Consider the following 9,093-nt stretch of genomic DNA (forward strand, 5'->3'; position numbering starts at 1 on the left):
TATATATATGACCAATACATACACAAGTATCTGTCCTGTCTTCCTAAAAAAGTTTCAAGAAAAAATAAAAATAGATTATATTCTCATTTTCAATAACACCAAATACTATAAAAATACATAGAATAAATTTTATGAGAAATATCTAACACTCATGTGAGAAAAATATCTAAAACTTTACTAATTTATTTATTGACTTACTTTATTTTTTATTAAATTTATTGAGGGTGACTTTGGTTAATAAAATTATATAGGTTTCAAGTGTATAATTCTATAATACAGCATCTATATACTGCATTGTGTGTTCACCACCCAGCCAAATCTCCTTTCATCATTATGTGCATCTATATACTGCTTCACCACCCAGCCAAATCTCCTTTCATCATTATGTATTTGAACCCCTTTACCTTTATCTACCCTCCGCTCTCCCCTAACATATTTCATATTTTAAAGGATAACAAATCACAATATATTTTTAATTTTTTCACATTTTCTCAATAAATTTATAATTTTAAATAATTTTAGTCAAAATGCCAGTAGTATTTTTAAGAATTTGACATGATAATATTCTAAGAATATTAGAATAAAGAATATTATCTTTAAAAGAATATGTCAAAAGTTGAAAATATTTTTAAAAATTAAGGTAGATCTTCCATTACCAGATATTTTAAAATACATTATTATAACTAATTAAAGTTATGCAATGTTATCACAGAAAAGAACATAAGGATAAATGAAACAGAATAGACTTCAGAAATATATACATGCATACACACACAAATACATATACTATTTTTGGGAGTTTAACATATGATAAAGACAATGTTTCAAATTAATGGACAGACTATAGACTATGAGAAGAGTTTCTGACAAATCTATTTTCTTTAGGAAAAAAAGTTCGTATACACTGTACATAAAAGGTAAATTCCAGGTAGATCACACATTTAAATTTAAATTATATGTAAAACATAAATGTTCTAGAAGAAAATATAAGACTTTTTATAATTTTGGATCAGTGAGGCCTTTCTAAGCAAAACACAAAAGCCCAAAATCATAAAGAAAATGATAAACAGAAAAAGCTATTTTCAATTAAAAATGTGGGTACACTGAATGAAATACAAATGGAAGCTTTTAAACTTGGCAGAAAATACGATAAACACAGGATATCAAACCATATGATAAACAAAGGATTACTGGCTATAAAATATAAAGGCCTCCTACAAATCAATAAGGACAGAAAACCCAATAGAAACTTCTGCAATGTATATGTAAAGATAATTCACGGAAAAAATGAATAAAAATACCTAGTAAACGTGACAAGATGCTCAACTAAAAAAGTATTCCAGACTATATGGCTTAATATACTTAACATACTTAATATGCAAGTATATACTTAATATACTAACACAATAATCTACTGATTTTTATCTATCATTGAGACAAAATGTTTAAAAGGCTGATAATAATCATTGTTAGAAAAAGTGTGGAGAAATGCACACTTACACATCATTTAAATGAAACTGGTACTGCCTTTCAGACAGTCATTTGGCAGTTCACATCCAAAATTTAAATGAGCAAAGCTTTGACTCAGCAATTCCATTTCTAGGTATGCAACATACAGAAATCCTAAGAAATATGAACAAAGGTGAATTCATAAGTACAATCTTATTTGTTAATGGAAAAATGAAAACAAATTGTCATCATTAAGAAGAATTTTTAGGGAATGCATTAGCATTAATATATTGGCTAGGTGGAAAACCAGAGAAGAGAAGGAGCAATTAGAGGGATCATTTTTTAAACTATATAAATGTCTAACCAATGTCTTATATACTTGAAACTAATTAAAATAAATTAATTAATTAAAAATAATAATAAAAGAATTTTAAAGAAATAATAGTAGGTTATGGAAATTGCATAAGGTGTATAATATAATCCCTTTAGTTTTTAATAGCTTTATTTTTGCATATGTACATATATTATATAAATGCATAGAAGTCTTCTGAAGGGCACAAAATTCTTAAGATTGTTGACCTCTAGAGAGACAAGTGGCATTATAAAGAGAAGGACCTGGGGAATTTCTACTCTTTATGTTTCCATAATGTCTAATTATTTTGTTTTTATAGATTAAGATTCATTTATTACTTTGTAATTAAAAAAAACAGAAATAATTTTTTAATTAATAAATGGAACCCTCATTTTCTCTTCACGGTAACCCTCTATAACACAGCTCTGATTGTTCCATTTCGCATCTAGCTTAGCTGAGGAACAGAGTAATTAGGCAAATAATTAGACTAGCTTCCTGAAAAACAGCTAATCAATCTTGGTCTAAGTCTGAAACCAGGTCCTCTGATTCCTAGTCCTAAATTTTTTCGAAAGAAACAGCATGTTTCCCCCTTGGGCTTGTTCTAGCAACACATGAGTTTGTGAAGCCACAATTTTTAATAAAGCTTCATTTTTTTTTTACCATAATATATCTGAAAACAAGTTTCTCCCAGCGGAATGCTCTGACCTCCTCACATATACAAGACTGCCTAGCATAGAGGAGGGAATTATTAAAATTTTATCCCACCTGCTTTGCTTCCTGCCTGTGTTTTCATTTGCCCAACTGAAATTCCTCTACTACAGGTTCCAGCAGATTTCTTCCCTTCTCTACTAAGGGTCCTCTTATCCACTCTTCATTTCTGATCTCCTCTGACTTACTGCCTATTATTGTTTATCTCAGGTCCTTTATCTAACTGTTCCTCCCTTCCTAAGAAAGCATGTTATAGAAAACTCTTGCCCAATATATCATAGCCAAGTAAATTACAGTTTCTTCATGCACAACTTCCTGACCCAGAAAAAACAGACTTTCTTGGCTAAATATGCAGCCGTATAAACTTAAACAGTCAGATTAGAGTAAATGTTAAGTAGAGGCAATGTATTTCACATGCACAAAAGTGGCTACTAATATAAGTACAGTAGCTACTAATTCAAATTGATTTATGAAGAATAGATACCACTTTATATATCTCCAAATAGCTTCATTGTTCATGGCACCATTATTTAAGTGTTTGCCTCTCCTACATACCTATGAGAGCTTCGAGGCAGAGACTGTGTTTTATTGATCTTTCTAACCCAGAACGTTAAAGGTGCATGACACATAATGAAAAAATTTTTTAAATTGTTTAAAGAGGGAGAGAAGGAAGGAAGGAAGGAAGGAAGGAAGGAAAGAAGGAAGAAAAGAAAGAAAGAAAGAAAGAAAGAAAGAAAGTAAGAAAGAAAGAAAGAAAGAAAAAAAGAAAGAAAGAAAGAAAGAAAGAAAGAAAGTAAGAAAGAAAGAAAGAAAGAAAAAAAGAAAGAAAGAAAGAAAGAAAGAAAGAAAGAAAGAAAGAAAGAAAGAAAAAGAAAAAGAAAGAAAGAAAGAGGAAGGAAGGAAAAAGAAAAAAGAGGAAAAAAAGAGAAAATTTCTGGCATTTGTGACTGGCTACAAGGAAAATGTTTAAGAAAAAAAGGAAACATTATTTAAGGTCTGATGAAAAAATAAGGAAATTATTACTTTGTAAATTAAGAATAAAATATAGAATAAATTTTAAATGTGATAAATGTCTCTAAAAAATTATGCAGCGCTATTGGGAAGAAAAATTCCTTCTGCTTGGAGGACTGAGAAACTGTGAGACTGCAAAATCTGTACTGCCAGGCACCTAGCTTGTGCTCAGTAACCACAACATTTGCTAACACTGTACAAACAAACTGATAGAGAGAGTAGAATGTGCCCAGTATCATCTGTACACATCTTGGTTTTGGCACCAATTAATTGTGAACACCTAGGCAAAGTCTCTTAATTGTTCTGAATCTAATTTGTCTAATGTGGGCAAAGATCCTCACCTTGCAGTTTTCTGTATTATAAAATGAGTCTAGTAACACTTACCCGCAGAGTTGAGTTAAAAAATGAAAAGTTTCTAATGTATAGTAAGCTTTTAGACTAATGCCTAGAAGAGTGCTAGATATCAGTATCTTGAATATAAATAAATGGTAGTTATATCTTGAAATTAGATGTAATGTCAGAAATAGACTAAAACAGAAATGAAGCATTTCATGGGGAAGGGACAAATTAAGAAAATATGTGAAGATTTGACAGTGAAGGGAATGTCTGGGTAAACTCAAGCTAGACATTTCGAAATAGTAATAGTGGTAAGAGATAATGTAAGAAAAGTAGATAGAAGGCAGATTATGACCTCAACTTCAAGTAAGTGTCAGGTTAAGGAGTTCCTGTCTTAGAGTTTATAAGCAAGGGAGTGAAGGAATCATATTTAGGTGTTATTACTGCCCAGCTGTGGCATTTGAACATTCAGATTAAGTAACAGTATAAAATTTGTAAATTTTTATTGGCTAGAAGAATTATAGATGCTTAAACCTTTTGTTACTCTGTTTAAGTGAATATGTATTACTATTTAAAAAGGAAACCTACAGTATAATTTTAAATCTTATTCCTCATCCTGAAAGTGGAAAGACCATAGCAGGAAAATAATCTTAAATTCTAGTACAGAATCTGAGTTGAGGCCCAGAGAAGTAAAATGACACACTAAGTTCTCAAGGTTAGCCAGTAGCAGAGCCAAGATTAAACTTTATGCCATGTTTTCTCAATAGATAATTTCAGGCTCAAACACCTCCAAGTGAATGAGAAAAAGCCTAAGAAATACATGAAATAGCTGTGGTTCACTTACCAGGAGCTTCCCATTTGAGATATCCCAATAGTAATCATCAATATATAAATTCAGGTGAACATATTTAAAACTGCAAAATGCAAAGGGATTATTGAGAGAGCAAGAAGTAAATATCAGGCACGGAGTAGGCAAACCCACCTGGTACTCTCCAAAGCCAAACGTCCCTAGAGACTGAAGCCAGGACCAGAGCATGGAAGGGCAATGACTCAAGTAAAACATCCCTGTAGGATAAATTAACTGCTCTCTCTCTAGCTTGGAGATGTTTCTGTGTCGCCACATCACACTCCCGTAATTCAAAGATTAAATTTGTAATTTTTTGTCTATTTCCCTATCTTTCACTTTATCTTTTTTTCATAGCCAGGCCAAATTACTATGTGGATCAAGATTTAAATTAAAAAAATAAATCAATGAAAGTTTCACTGAGAAAGGAAGAATTCAGCCAACTACCTCAAACCTGTATCTCAGTCTAACTTTGTTCTCTACCAATTCTTTTTTGCACAATTATTCTTGTTAAATATTTAAAAGGTCATTTATATATTTGATAATATTTATGCATATTAATGAGGAAAGTTATATACTGCCATAAATCCTCAATTTGTTGTATTAGAACATATCCTTCAGAGATATGAAAATTTAGTAAATGTTTGCCTATATATTGATTTTCAGATAATTTATTCTAGTTGAGGTATGTGAGATATCCAATCTTACCACACTCTTGCCACCACTAGATATTACCAAATTTTGTATCATTTTTCATTGAATTTTCTAAAAATCTAATTTTAATATATATTTTAATTATTATTAAAGATAAACATTTCTTTTGTCTTCTCAAAAATTTTCATGACTTTCATGTTGATATTGGTGTCTTTCTATTCTTTGCCCAGATTTCCCATGCATTATTTGTTTTTGTAGTTTTTATCCATTTGTGAATTATTTATTAAGAATAGAAGCATATTCACATATAAATATGTATATATTAATGTGTATTAATAATTTATATAAACTTATACTCTTGACTGTTTAGTGATCAAAACCACTTTTTTTACCTTTTAAGTATTATTCAATATTTATTTGTATTTTATGTTTAGAAAGGCCTCTTCCATTTCAACATTCATCCTGTAGTATTCTAGTTTTTGTTCCTTTATTTACTTATTTTTCATTTAAATTTATATAGAGTCTGGAAGTTACCTAGGTAAAAAGCTAACATTTTTCCAAGAACCTACATTTCCAAACTCTATTTATTGTGTAACTTAGCACTTTACCATTGGTTTGTGATATTTCTTTTATCATATATGAAATTTATATATGTGCATGAGTATGTGTGTGTGTATAGATAGATAGAAAGATAGATAGATAAATAGATAGATAGATAGATAGATAGATAGATAGATAGATAGATAGATAGATAGACAGATAGATTTGTTTCAAGAATATTGATTTGATTTCATTGAAGGCTTTGTCAATTCTCTTACCAGTATGACTCAACTTTACTTGTTTCTAAAATAATGCATTATGTATATTTTACCTATTTGAAATTAACCATAAATCCAGAAAATTATTAGATAATAGTAATAAGAAACATCTTTGTCTTTTTTCATTTTAATTTTAGATATAGATTTTTTCTTTGTTTAGGAAAAAATACTTCATTACTAGATTATTAAATATTTTGAAGATTTTTTATTTTTTGTTTTATTGAGATTATTGATATTTTCTCATTGGATCAATTTGTATGAAATAAATTTAAATACATTTCTTATATAAATATACTCTGCAGTTTCTGGATGAAATTTTAATGTGCCACTGTTTTGATTTGTCACTATTAGTTTTAGGACTTTTACATTCATTACTGAGATCATTCTTTAGACTTTACCCTTAATGCTGTCTTGGTAGACTTTGATGTCAGCATAATATATAAAGAATTGGGGGACATTCTGAAAAATTTACTTCTTGATACTTTTTATAGAACTCATTATTATAGAACCAATAATATTTACTAGGCTGGATGCTGTTTTAGAAGAAATTCTTTGTACCTTTATTTTTTAAAAATATACTTGGGCTTTGAATGCCTCTTTGAGTCAATAAAGATTTTCTGAAAATTGGTCCATTTCATTAATATTTTCAAGTTGTAGTGAGGTAGGTACAAGGTGTTTTTAAATAACTTTTTAAATCTATCTTTTATCATATCCATTCCCCTTTTCCATTTTGTGTTTTTTTCTGTTATTTTTCATGTTTTTTTTTTTAATATTCATTAAAAATAATTGACCACAGGGTGGAAAAAAATGGCATAGATGACAGAAGCTCTGTTCATCCCTCTGGAGACCAAATCAAAGTTGTGACGGAACAAGGAGCAGCAGCAAGAAAAAGTTGCCTGAGATCTAAATGAATAAGCCATACAACTACAGAGATATCCAAGAAATCACCCTGAAATGGCAGAAGGTAGGGCGGGCAAGGACGCAGGACTGCCCTGTCCAGATAGAGGTTGCAGCTACCAAAGCCTCTTAAAGGGGCCACGCCCGCAAATGGATTTTCGTGGTGACGGACCGCTCTCTCTGAGCACCAGTGCCCATTCAGCTGTGCGCAGGGGGCATGAGGGACTTACAGGGAGATATTGTCAGAGTGAGGGTCGAAGCAAGATTAGCTCGGTACAGAAGTGCTGGCAGTATCCATTGTTCCTGTAGAGCCCTCCCTCTCTACCAGTATGCTGGACACAGCGCTGCCATAGCTGCGACTTCATCAAACTGGATAACAGAGCTCCCTTTGCCCAGAGGATGTCCTGAAACCCCACCTCCCCCAACGTGGGCCCCACTCAAGCCACAACCAGGTATATCCTCAGTAAGTCAGGTGCACCTTGCCTAGCAGTACGTAGACTCACACTGGAGGCAGCTGGCCTGGGTTTCTGGTGTGGTCTTTTGAGGCAACTATAAGCACAGCATCTGTGGATTGCTTGCTGAATCTTGACAGGTGTCCCCAGAGGGGTAGAGACTTGGGCTGAATTTAGCCTGCAGCTGAACCCCTCTCAGGACCGTGCCACTGGACACCTTCTTCACAAATACACACTAATAAGGCCAGGAGACTTAGGAGCTTTGCTTAGGACATAGAAACAGACACAGAAAAGCAGGCAAATTGGGAAAACAAAGAAGTAGAAATCATATGAGAGAACAGAACAGAGGTCCAGGAAAAATGGAGTCAAGTAATCTAACAGATGCAGAGTTCAAAACACTGGTTGTAAAGATGTTCAATAAACTTAGGGGACGTGTAGAGAACTCAGTGGGAGCTTTAACAAAGAGATAAAAAACATAAAAATGGAAATGGAAATTATAAAAGAGAACCAGTCAGAAATGAAGAATACATAACTATGGGATACTATTAAGGCTCCAAATAGTCATCTGATCGGCGTAAGTGAAGAAAATCAACATGTTGAACAGCTGTTTGAAGAAATAATGATGGAAAATTTCCCTAACCTGGAGAAGAAAATAGACATAAAACTCCAGGAAGCTCAAAGAATTCCAAAAATCAGGGATCCAAAGAGACCCACATGAAGACACATCATAATTAAAATGCCCAATTTTAAATACAAAGAAAGAATTTTAAAAGCTACAAGAGAAAAACAAATAATTACATATAAAGGAACACCCATATGACTGGCATCTGATTTCTCAAGAGAGATTATGCAGGACAGAAGGGCTTGTCAAAAAATATTCAACAGGATGAAGACCTAGGATATACAACCAAGAATAATTATCCAACAAAGCAATCATTTAGAGTTGCAGGACAGATAAAAAGCTTCCCAAACAAAAATAAACTAAAGGAAATTATCACCTCCAAGCCAGAATTACAGGAAATGTTGGAGGGAGCTCTTTAAGAAGAAAAAACATGTATCAAAAACAGGAATAAAAAATAGTAACAACTACATTTCTATCAATAAGTACTTTAAATGGAAAATCATTAAGTGCTCCAACCAAGGGATGGAGAGGCTGAAAGGATAAGAAAGCAAAACCCCTACATATGAAAAGGAAGAAATGGAAACAAATATTGTTGTGATGAACCTAGAAGGTATTTAAGTCAGACAGAGAAAGATAAACACTATATGATTTCACTTATATGCGGAATTTAAGGAATAAAAAGAACAAACTATTCAAAAACAGACTCACAAATATGACAGTTTGGTGAGGAACAGAGGAAAAATGGGTGAGGGGAGCTAGGAGAATAGGATGAAGGATTAAAGAAGTACAAATTAGTAGCTGATGGATGGTCACAGGGATGGGAAGCATGGCATTAAGAATGCAATTAGCATTAATACATTGGCTAGGTGGAGGGTCAGGGGAGGGAGGGAGCAATTGAGGGGATCATTTTACTAACTATATAGATGTCTAACCAATGTATTGTATACTTG

Source organism: Pteropus alecto, unplaced genomic scaffold, assembly GCF_000325575.1.
Source record: "Pteropus alecto unplaced genomic scaffold, ASM32557v1 scaffold244, whole genome shotgun sequence".
Classification (NCBI taxonomy): Eukaryota; Metazoa; Chordata; class Mammalia; order Chiroptera; family Pteropodidae; genus Pteropus; species Pteropus alecto.